We start from the raw sequence: 12,747 nt of genomic DNA on the forward strand, positions 1-12,747 counted from the left end.
GGTGTTGTTTTTGTATGTTGCTATGTGGTTGCTAGGACAATTTAAATGTTTTGCTTTTTGGAACATTGCTATTTGTAGCTGGGTCATTCTGGGTGTTGCTTTGTTTTGTTCAGCAGCTGGGTGTTTTGCATGTTGCTAGGTGGTTGCTATGATATTTAGATTGTTCTGTTTTTTTAAACTGTTACTATGTGGTTACTAGTGCATTCTGGTTGTTGTTTTGCATGTTGCTTTGTCGTTGCTTGGATATTTTGATTGTTTTGCTTTCTTTTTGGGACATTGCATTTGGTTGCTAGGGCATTCAAACTGTTGCTTTTGCATGTTGCTATGTGGTTGCTTGGATATTTAGATTGTTCTGTTTTTGAACTGTTGCTTTTTGTTGCTATGGCTTTCTGGCTGTTGCTTTTTCATGTTGCTATGTGGTTGCTAGGATATTTTTTGATTGTTTTGTTTTACCTGTTGCTAGGGTGTACTCACTATTGATTTTTTGATGTTGCTATTTGGTTGCCAGGATATTTTGAGTGTTTTCCTTTTATCAGGTTACTATGTGGTTCCTAGGACATTTCGAGTGTCTTGCTTTTTAGAATGTTGCTATAGGTTGACAGGAAATTTTGGGTGCTGCATTTGTGTGCTATGTGGCTGCTAGGATATCTAATTCGTTTTGTTTTTATCATGTTGTTGTGTGGTTGCTTGGTCATTTTGATTGTTTTGATTTTTAGAACACTACTGTTGGTTGCTAGGGCTTTTTTGGAGATGCTTTTGCATGTTGCTATGTGGTTGCTAGGGTATTTTAATTGTTTTGGTTTTATCATGTTGCTATGTGGTTGCTGAAACATTTTGATTGTTTTGTTTTTTAGAATGTTGTTATTGTTCACTAGAGCATTCTGTGTGTTGTTTTTGCATGTTGCATGTTGCTATGTGGTTGATAGGATATTTTGATTGTTTTGCTTTTATCATGTTGCTATGTGGTTACTAGGGCAGTCTGGGTGTTGTTTTTGCATGTTGCTATGTAGTTGCTAGGATATTTTGATTGTTTTGCTTTTTAGACCGCTGCTATTGGTTGTCAGGGCTTTTTGGGTGTTGCTTTTGAAAGTTGCTGTGTGGTTGCTAGAGTATTTTGATTGTTTTATCTTGTTGCTATGTAGTTGCTGGGATATTTAGATTGTTCTGTTTTTTAACTATTTGGTTACTAGGGCAGTCTGGGTGTTGTTTTTGCATGTTGCTATGTGGTTGCTAGGATATTTAGATTGTTCTGTTTTTAGACTGTTGTTATGTGCATTTTTTAAGATGTTGCTCTTGATTGCTAGGGTGTTCGGAGTATCACTTTTGTTTTGTTTTGTTTTGTTTTGTTTTTATCGTGTTGCTAGGGTGTACTGACCTGATTTTGCATGTTGTTTTGGGGTTACTAGGGCAATCTGGGTGTTGTTTTTGCATGTTGCTATGCGGTTGCTAGGATATTTAGATTGTTTTGCTTTTATAATGTTGCTATGTGGTTACTAGGGCATTCTGGGTGTTGTTTTTGCATGTTGCTATGTGGTTGCTATGATATTTTTTTACAGTGTTGCTAGGGTGTACTGGCTATTGATTTTCCATGTTGCTAATTGGTTGCCAGGATATTTAGAATGTTTTGTTTTTATCATGTTGCTATGTGGTTGCCAGGAAATTTGAATTGATTTGCTTTTTAGAACGCTGCTATTGTTTGTCAGGGATTTTGGGGTGTTGCTTTTGAATGGTGCCATGTGGTTGCTAGGGTATTTTGATTATTTTTGTTTTTAGACTGTTGCTATGTGGTTGCTAGGTAATTTAGATTCTTCTGTTTTTAGACTGTTGTTATGTGGTTACTAGGGCAATCTGGGTATTAATTTTGGGTGTTGTTACGTGGTTGCTAAGATATTTACATTGTTTTGTTTTTAGACTGTTGTGTGGTTACTAGGGCAGTCTGGGTGTTTTAGAATGTTACTGTTGGTTGCTAGGGTGTTTTTCAGTTTTGTTTTTGCATGTTACAACGTGGTTGCTGGGATATTTAGATTGTTCTGTTTTTTAACTATTTGGTTACTAGGGCAGTCTGGGTGTTGTTTTTGCATGTTGCTATGTGGTTGCTAGGATATTTAGATTGTTCTGTTTTTAGACTGTTGTTATGTGCATTTTTTAAGATGTTGCTCTTGATTGCTAGGGTGTTCGGAGTATCACTTTTGTTTTGTTTTGTTTTGTTTTGTTTTTATCGTGTTGCTAGGGTGTACTGACCTGATTTTGCATGTTGTTTTGGGGTTACTAGGGCAATCTGGGTGTTGTTTTTGCATGTTGCTATGCGGTTGCTAGGATATTTAGATTGTTTTGCTTTTATAATGTTGCTATGTGGTTACTAGGGCATTCTGGGTGTTGTTTTTGCATGTTGCTATGTGGTTGCTATGATATTTTTTTACAGTGTTGCTAGGGTGTACTGGCTATTGATTTTCCATGTTGCTAATTGGTTGCCAGGATATTTAGAATGTTTTGTTTTTATCATGTTGCTATGTGGTTGCCAGGAAATTTGAATTGATTTGCTTTTTAGAACGCTGCTATTGTTTGTCAGGGATTTTGGGGTGTTGCTTTTGAATGGTGCCATGTGGTTGCTAGGGTATTTTGATTATTTTTGTTTTTAGACTGTTGCTATGTGGTTGCTAGGTAATTTAGATTCTTCTGTTTTTAGACTGTTGTTATGTGGTTACTAGGGCAATCTGGGTATTAATTTTGGGTGTTGTTACGTGGTTGCTAAGATATTTACATTGTTTTGTTTTTAGACTGTTGTGTGGTTACTAGGGCAGTCTGGGTGTTTTAGAATGTTACTGTTGGTTGCTAGGGTGTTTTTCAGTTTTGTTTTTGCATGTTACAACGTGGTTGCTAGGATATTTTAATTGTTTAGCTTTTTAGAATGCTGCTTTTGGTTGTTATGGCTGTTTGGGTGTTGCTTTTGAATGTTGCTATATGGTTGCTAGGATATTTGGATTATGTTTGTTTTTAGACTGATGCTGTGTGGTTGCTGGGTCATTCTGAGTATTGCTTTTGGATGTTGTTATGTAGTTGCTAGGATATTTAGATTGTTTTTATTTTTACTGTGCTGCTAGGGTGTGTTGAATATCGATGTTTCATGTTGCTATGTGTCTTTTATATGCTGCAGTGTGGCTTCTCGGATAATTTGGTTATTTTGTATTTTAGCATGTTGCAATGTGGTTGCTATGGTGTTCTGGGTGTTCCTTTTGTATGTTGCTATGTGCTTTGATATTCTGAGTGTTGTTCTAATATGATGCTAAATGGTTGCCAGGAGGCTTCAGTTTGTTTGCTCTGGGGTTGCTAATGTGTTCTGAGTGTTGCTTTCGTAGGTTGCTATGGGGATGTTAAGCTGTTCTGTGTGTTGTTTCTGTTTGTTGCTATGGGGATGTTGTTGGGTTTTTGTATGCTGTTATGGAGATGCCAAGGTGTTCTGAGCGAGGGTTGGGTTTGTATATTGCTATGTGTTTGCTATAAGAGTGTTGTTTTGTATGTTTCTCTAAGGTTGCAATAGTGTTGTTTTAACATTGCTCTGGTCATTTTTGTTGTTTTTATCATGCTTTTCTGTGCTCATTAGTGTGTTCTGATTTTTGAACATTGACAGCATTGTTGGTGATGGTCTGTGGTCATCATTAGTGTGTTGTGAGTGGGATTTTAACAGGTTTCTATGTTGTATGTGTTGTTGTGTGTGTGCTTTCAGTAAACACCGGTGGGCTGCTGCATTTGTGCACAGTTTAACTGGTGTCCCGATCTTCTGAATGTTCATCTTTAGACTCTTGAAGTCTTGTGGGAGGCGTGTTGGAGGCCATTGTGTTTGTGGTGTGAAATCACGCTGAGAGATAAAGTGTCTCTGTGCGCCATTGAGGAGAAAGTGTGAATGCGATGAGGATGGCTTTTCTTCAGTCATACTGAACGTGTTAATGCATTGCGCTCGTATGTGCTTCATGGCACTCAGAATGCAGCTCTTCTTTTCACAATATGCTGAAAGACGGAAGCGCAGTGTGGTTTTATCCAGTCGCCTACAGTTTTGTCAGTTTATTTCATCATTTGCAAAAGGTTCCCTGAAGGTAATGATGCATGATGAGAAAATAACATGAGATATATCCTAATAAGTGTTCACAAACATATCATTTTAAAGTCATTTTTGTTACATATTTGATATTTAGGCTTATCACAAATTCTACAGTTGTGAAACAGCATGCAGATTGACATTTCCCGTACTTATGTCGGTGTGTTCAAGTCATGTCAGACAGATATAAATTGAATGCATATGAACAACACTGTGAAGCATCTGTATTTATGGTACATTTGTTGAATTATTTTAATGGTTATTCTTTGTCATTTACAGTAACAATCTAAGTTGCATCTTCTAAAATACAATATATTGGTGCATGATTGGTGTTGGGGGTAACGTAATAATGTTATGTATTAATATTACTTTTCCAAAGTAACAAGTATATAATGCATTACTTTAAAAAAAAATAATATTTGTTACTTTTTCAAAAATGTAACGCAAGTTACTTTTAACCTTTCTTAATTGATTTAAAAAACACATTGTGGAATAAAAATGACCTTAGTCAAGTTGAATCACACACTCAGTGAGAAAGCGTGCTGCGAGGGAACAGACAGTCGGCTCACACTCATCTTAGTCATCATCAGGTCTGTTTTTTTTACAGCAGATGAGTCCCTGTACTGTTCTACTGATTGAATAACTCAGGATATGGGTTTATTTCCAGAGGGAGAATAGAGGGAGTATCCGGTATGTAAGTGCTTATTGAAGACACAAACTGTTTCATGCCAACTCGACGGGTTCTCTTAGAGGTTCCGGTTAAAACTATCAATTCATTGGTGGTTCCTCCGTCATTAGTACTGACTGTGAAAATGGCAGGCCAGAGACTTACATTTCTGCGATGGATGCTTGTTATTTTTAACTCATCGAAGAAAAGAAGTTGATTGTTGTTCAGTGTAGATTATGTTAAAGTAAAATGTGTTGTTTTATATGCTGCTATGGCAGCTGGGGTTTGGGCAGGGTGTTCTGGGTGTTGTTTTATATGCTGTTATGGTGGCTGTGGTGTTATTAGGGTGTTCTGGGTGTTGTTTTATATGCTGTTATGGTGGCTGTGCTGTTATTAGGGTGTTCTGAGTGTTGTTTTATATGCTGTTATGGTGGCTGTGGTGTTATTAGGGTGTTCTGGGTGTTGTTTTATATGCTGCTATGGTGGCTGTGGTGTTATTAGGGTGTTCTGGGTGTTGTTTTATATGCTGTTATGGTGGCTGTGGTGTTATTAGGGTGTTCTGGGTGTTGTTTTATATGCTGTTATGGTGGCTGTGGTGTTATTAGGGTGTTCTGGGTGTTGTTTTACATGCTGTTATGGTGGCTGTGGTGTTATTAGGGTGTTCTGGGTGTTGTTTTATATGCTGTTATGGTGGCTGTGGTGTTATTAGTGTGTTCTGGGTGTTGTTTTATATGCTGTTATGGTGGCTGTGGTGTTATTAGGGTGTTCTGGGTGTTGTTTTATATGCTGTTATGGTGGCTGTGGTGTTATTAGGGTGTTCTGGGTGTTGTTTTATATGCTGTTATGGTGGCTGTGGTGTTATTAGGGTGTTCTGGGTGTTGTTTTATATGCTGTTATGGTGGCTGTGGTGTTATTAGGGTGTTCTGGGTGTTGTTTTATATGCTGTCATGGTGGCTGTGGTGTTATTAGGGTGTTCTGGGTGTTGTTTTATATGCTGTTATGGTGGCTGTGGTGTTATTAGGGTGTTCTGGGTGTTGTTTTATATGCTGTTATGGTGGCTGTGGTGTTATTAGGGTGTTCTGGGTGTTGTTTTATATGCTGTTATGGTGGCTGTGGTGTTATTAGGGTGTTCTGGGTGTTGTTTTATATGCTGTTATGGTGGCTGTGGTGTTATTAGGGTGTTCTGGGTGTTGTTTTATATGCTGTTATGGTGGCTGTGGTGTTATTAGGGTGTTCTGGGTGTTGTTTTATATGCTGTTATGGTGGCTGTGGTGTTATTAGGGTGTTCTGGGTGTTGTTTTATATGCTGTTATGGTGGCTGTGGTGTTATTAGGGTGTTCTGGGTGTTGTTTTATATGCTGTTATGGTGGCTGTGGTGTTATTAGGATGTTCTGGGTGTTGTTTTATATGCTGTTATGGTGGCTGTGGTGTTATTAGGGTGTTCTGGGTGTTGTTTTATATGCTGTTATGGTGGCTGTGGTGTTATTAGGGTGTTCTGGGTGATGTTTTGATATGTCTTTTTAATAGGATGTCCTGTGTGTTGCTTTTGTATGTTAGAAGGGTGTCCCTTCGGTGTTTCTGTATGTGGCTATAGAGTTAGTAGGGTGTTCTGGGTATTATGCTGTATGTTACTATGGTGACTGCTGGTGTTCTGGGTGTTGTTTTTATACATTGTGATGGTGGCAAAGGTGTGAGTTAGGTATTCTAGCTATATGTTGCTATAGTGTTCTGGGTGTTGTATTTGTATGTGGCTTTTGGGTTTCTTTGGTGTTTGAGTTTATTACCATGTTGCTGTTGTGTTGTGAGGGTGTTGTTGTAATTTTATCTGGTCTGCTGTTGATCCTTCGTCAGGTGAAGTGTGACTCTAAACACACTGACAGCAGCAGCAGGATTCACTGCTCAACAGCTGTACAGGGCAGATGGAGAATTTCAATAATAACAATTAGTGTGTGTGTGTGTGTGTGTGTGTGTGTGTGTGTGTGTGTGTGTGTGTGTGTGTGTGTGTATTAAACTATTGTATCCTGTATTGAGTGTGTATATGCCTCTGTGTGTGTGTGTGTGTGTGTGTGTGTGTGTGTGTGTGTGTGTGTGTGTGTGTGTGTGTGTGTGTGTGTGTGTGTGTGTGTGTGTGTGTGTGTGTGTGTGTGTGTGTGTGTCTGTGTGTATTAGACTATTGTATACTGTATTGAGTGTGTATATGCGCGCGTGTGTGTGTGTGTGTGTGCGTGTGTGTGTGTGTGTGTGTGTGTATTAGACTATTGTATTCTGTATTGAGTGTGTATATGCCTCTGTGTGTGTGTGTGTGTGTGTTTGTGTGTGTATGTGCGCGCTTGTGTGTTCATAAGTGTATGTGTGTGTGTGTTATTATGTGTGTAAGTGTGAGTATGTTTGTCCGTGTGTGTGTTTTTGTGTGTGTATGTGCGCGCTTGTGTGTGTTCATAAGTGTATGTGTGTGTGTTATTATGTGTGTGAGTGAGTGTGAGGATGTTTGTCTGTGTGTGTGTGTTTAAATGTGCATGTGTGTGTGTTTTTATGTGCGTAATTGTTTTTTCTGAGTGTGTGTGTTTGTGTGTGTGTGTGTGTGTGCATATATGTATCTCCTTCAGCTCTCACACACTTCACATAACTCTCGGCTGCATTAATAAACATAAACACACAGATTACAGTAGACCCGAGGCTTTAAGCGTTTACGGAAATGGAAATATCCTCTAAGTTGAACTTCATTTACGTAACGCAAATAAACAGCAGCTGATTATAAAACATACAGCAAACATCTGCTCGATAATGTCTGTGAGCGGAGTTATAAGCACATCTGATCCCAGAACAGGAGACAACATGCTCCTGGATGGCTGCTTGGTTGTTATGGGGGAGCTAAGAAGTTGGTATACATTGAAAGATTATATGCATTTTAGTTCAGTTGCATTTACATTGATTAAACTCTGATATGATATGATTGGGTGACCTGTGACTCGACCCCCACAAACTGATAGGTGTGAACTAAATGACCCTTTAACAATCTCAATGGGTATTAGCAAAACAACAGCTGAAACATCTGAAGAGGGTCCTGCTGAGCCTCGTAAACAGAATGGTTTGTTTGATGCTAATATAAAGTACTGTCTCACAGACAGTACTTTGGGTTAAGTTACTTGAAGACCGACGGGTTAACATCACTGCTGAGGAACTGCACTATTGATTGTCTTCAATAAAGTCTTCTCTCCGTAAGAACTTTGGTCAGCTTACTTATTTTATGTATTAGAGTAATCTAATACATTGGCGAGCCACCCAAGAACGGTTAAGCCAAATACAGCAAAATCTAACAACATATATAAATTGCTATGCCATGATATATATATATTAGGGGTGTAACGATACACTCAGCTCACGATACAATGTGTATCACGATATAATGTTCACGATTCGATATGTATCACGATATTTGGAATCAAAATTGAAAATTAAACTGAAATACAAATTTTATTTTAAAAAAATTTAGTTACCAAGTAAACTATTTTTTATGTTTTTCTTTTGTTTCAACTTGTTAAACTGAACCTTCTTTAAGAAAATAAATTAAACAGGACTGTCTCTGGAAAATAAAACAATTTAAAAACTTCTTATAAAATATTATTGAAATGATTCTATTCAATTGAATTTAACAGTAAGAGCTTAAGGCTTTGCTTGGTCACTTGCGTTTTTTGTGTGCAAAAAAAAAAAATCTACATTTCCAGGTAATCAGCAGTTCTATAAGATAATCCTGAACTGATGTGTATCTGTCTGAGAGGTTTTTATGGATGGCTGTCTTCATGTTGGGCATGATGAGTGACAGGGTGGCCGTCTTTTCATTACACAGGACAGTCGTGGCTCTTTTCAGCAGTTTAGACAGGTTTACTATTTCTTCGGCGCTATCAAGTGTATCATGTTGACGTGCATTTTTATGTACCTCTGTACTCAAAAGGGTTAATGCTCGTCGTAATCATAACTCTAAAATGCGATATATGATTATTTAAATAATGTGTACGCTTTCGGTTTCATTTCCACTGCTGTTCATACTTCCCACGCGGCTCCTGAACGATCACTCTGTTCCACAAACTGAATTTTGTTTAATACTTTATTACCTGTTCGTCACAACCTGCAGGCTCTGTTCACTGAAGCATACGCGCGCTTGTCTATCATAGTCCGCCCTCTGTAGTAACAGCTCACGGTCAGCTCACGTCATGTGTGATTTTGCGGCCGCCAATACATCATTATATGAAGACAGAATGATATTTTAGGGTGAATTGTACCTTATAAATACAGTATGTGACTCTTTCAACACCATACTGGTGATTTACCATTATGTAAATCACTGTGAAGACTTTAAAACTTCGGCTATGTTTGACCCAGTATGCGTGTCAAAAAGCGGACGGGTCTAAAGCAATGACTGTACAACCGAAATGTTGCCAGACGTCTGATTTTGAGAGGAAGGGCCATCCTCTATTTCAACTCCACTCATCTTGGTCTGCTAACATTACTGCTGCTGCAATCTGAACTCACGTGCGACAGCCGGTGGAACGTAGCTCACGTGCAAACAGCTCAACTAATAAGAGAAAACGGACGTCATATCGTAATCAAATCGTCATAACGCCACCATGCATATCGAGACATTTTTGCATTGCAATAAATCGTACAACGATAAATCGTTACACCCCTAATATATATATATATATATATACACACACACACACACACATATATACATACATAAATGTATATAGACTGATTAGAGGATGCAGCAGCGGTGTGTGTTTGAGTGTGACAGGATGATTGACGTCTGTCTCTCTGTGTTTGTAGTGAATAAATGAAGTTTTTGTTTTCCATCATGTCGAGCAGCGCTTCAGGCTGTTCATCTGTACTTCAGCTCAATAACAGGCCTTACATTTACTGCAGTGCTGTAAATCTGCTCCAATATCGACTGCAGCAGAACATCATAATGTCTGAGTCCAGTAAACATCCACACACACTGATTTATGCCCCAAACACACTCCTTTAGGGAGGAACAGCAGCAGTTTGGAGTATTTGCCGTTACTGTATGGACAGTACAGCTGTTTGATTTGATTTGATTTATTATTTTATTTTATTCAAATTTTTATTTTGTTTGTTTACATTTTTATTTTATTTATTTTTGCTTTGTTTGTTTTTATTATATAAAATGTGGTTATTTTGTCATTTATTTTATAATAATTGTTTTTTTTTTAATTGACATTTAACATTTCATGTTATAATTTACATTTTAATTAAAATTTATAAAAATAGAATAAAATAAAATAATAAAAGTTAATTTAAATAATAATTTTAAAAGTATTTATTATTTTATTTTATTCTGTTTTTATAAATTGTATTAATTTACTTCCTTTTATTTTTTGTTTAATTTTATTCATTCATTCATTTTCCTTCGGCTTAGTCCCTTTATTAATCTGGGGTTACCACAGTGGAAAGAACCACCAACTTTTCCAGTATATGTTTTACACAGCGAATGCCCTTCTAGCTGCAACCCAGTACTGGGAAATATCCATAAACACTCATTCACACACACACAGAGACACACACATACTACGGCCAATTTAGTTCATCAATTCCCCTATAGCGCATGTGTTTGGACTGTGGGGGAAACCGGTGTTCTGTCGATTTGTCCTACCATGTCAGATTTTCCTACCTGCTATTCAAAAAGTAGGAAGCACAATTTGATGACGCAATATGCTACCCATCAGATATCTCTACCAGTGTCAGTTTTAGTGTGGAGGAGTGTGATATGAAGCTGTAATATCGCCCTAATCCCCACCTAATCCCCAACCCCAACCTCAGAACCATTCAAATACACTGTTATTAGCATAATCTGAAATCCACGCCAACACGGGGAGAACACAGAAAACACTCCACACAGAAACACCACCTGACCTAGCCGGGACTTGAACCAAAGACCTTCTTGCTGTAACGCGATTGTGCTGCCTGTATTTTATTAATTTTTTACTTTATTTATATTTACATGACACATTTTTACATTTGTTTAATTTTAATTTAATGCAATTTTTCTATTTTTCTTAGTTTTATTTCATTTACAATGTATTTAATTTGATTGTCTATTTATTTTTCTTGTTTTATTTTATTCTAATTTGGTTTTATTTTACTTTAAAAATATTTTATCAATTTTTTTTATTTGTTTTAATTTTATTTAATTTTAATAAATTTATATGACTTTTTATTTATGTATTTTATCTATCAAATATTTTGTTATTTTTATTTTATCCAGGTTTTATTTAAAATATTTAATTTCATGTTTTATTTTATTCGTTATTTACTTTTGCTTTATTTAATTGTATTATTTAATTAACTTTTTCCATTCATTTAATTTTATTCTGGTTTTTATGGAAGCCCATCGCCACCATTGAGTTTAAAAGATTTTTTTTTAAAGCTTATTGTGAGCTTTTATCTCCATATTCTGATGAATAAAGTCGCAGCTGCATGATATGAAGTCAGAATAGCGAGTAATGAAGGACTCTCCTGTTATGGAGATCTTAAATGGAGTGTTAAAGATGAACTGCATTAGCCCATCCATTCATTCCTTTTCCTTCGGCTTAGTTCCTTAATCATCAGGGGTGGCCACAGCGGAATGAACCTCCAACTATTCTAGCATATGTTTAACACAGCAGATGCCCTTCCAGCCGCAACGCAGTACTGGGAAACACCCATACACACTCATTCACACACACACACACTCATACACTACGGCCAATGTAGTTCATCAATCCTTCTATAGCGCATGTGTTTGGACTGTGGTGGAAACCGGAGCACCGGGAGGAAACCCACACCAACACGAGGAGAACATGCAAACTCCACACAGAAACGCCAACTGACCCAGCCAGGACTCGAACCAGAGACCTTCTTGCTGTGAGGCCACAGTGCTAACGACTGAGCCACCCTAAAAAGGAATTATAAAGTGTTAAACTAAGTGTGTTCAATACTTATTCCCCCACTGTTTACACCAGGGAAAGAGCAGCGCTTCCACAGGGTGCTCCTGCTGCTGGTGGCCGTGTTAAAAGCTGTAAAAGCACATCTCCCCCTGGGTTTGGCTTGCGTTTATCTTGTGTTTATTCTCCGCTATTATCCTCTAATGCAGCTCCGGCCTCCGTACGGCTCATCTCTGTAAAAGCCTCGTCCTTGTGCTGTTTTTCCTGACCGACTCTTTCATTACAGCTGAAGCTCCTGCATGTGTGTGTGTGCGTGTGTGTGCGTGTGTGTGTGTGTGTGTGTGTGTGCAGTTTCTGATGCTTTAGTTTTGCTCATTAAACTCTGCAGAAGCTGAGGATGAGGAGCTGAGACGATGAAGAGCCGACTGTAAACTGCATTACTGACGGACTGGACATTTATTCCTTTCAGCAGAAAGCCACATGTACAGGCGCTCTGTGTGCTGTTACGTCTGCGTCAGGATGGAGATAATAATGATGTTATATTAAACATAATAATACATAAAAAGCAGCAGTGGTGTGTATTTGGCATTACTGTATGGACAGTACAGCTCTTTTAATTTATTTAATTTATTATTTTATTATATTCTAATTTAGTTTATTTCAATTTTTATTTGATTTATTTTAGTTTTATTTCTTTTTATTATATAAAATGTGCGTATTTTATTATTTATTTTTATTTTATTTGTTCTACTTTTTATTATTTTATGTGTATTTTTATTTACATTTAAAATTGTATGTTTTAATTTACATTTTAATTTAAATGTAAAACAACAATAATAAAAACAGGTATTTATTTTTTTATTTAATTTTATTTTTTTATTCATATTTTATTATTATTTTATTTCACATTTATTTTATTTACGTTTTATTTAATTTTATTATTTATTTGGGTGGCGCAGTGGGTAGCACAATCGTCTCAGCAAGAAGGTCGCTGGTTTGAGTCTCGACTGGGTCAGTTGGTGTTTCTGTGTGGAGTTTGCATGTTC

The 12,747-nt window shown here is 37.2% G+C and overlaps 1 protein-coding gene across 7 annotated transcripts in view; it reads left to right on the forward strand.

Moving 5' to 3' along the window:
• The window catches only part of LOC101884676 (MAM domain-containing glycosylphosphatidylinositol anchor protein 2), a 373,415-nt gene that overhangs the window by 318,137 nt on the left and 42,531 nt on the right, over positions 1 to 12,747 (forward strand). The gene's annotated exons all lie outside the window — the stretch shown is intronic.

This window comes from Danio rerio, chromosome 20 (assembly GCF_052040795.2).
Source record: "Danio rerio strain M-AB ecotype USA chromosome 20, GRCz13ab, whole genome shotgun sequence".
NCBI lineage: Eukaryota > Metazoa > Chordata > Actinopteri > Cypriniformes > Danionidae > Danio > Danio rerio.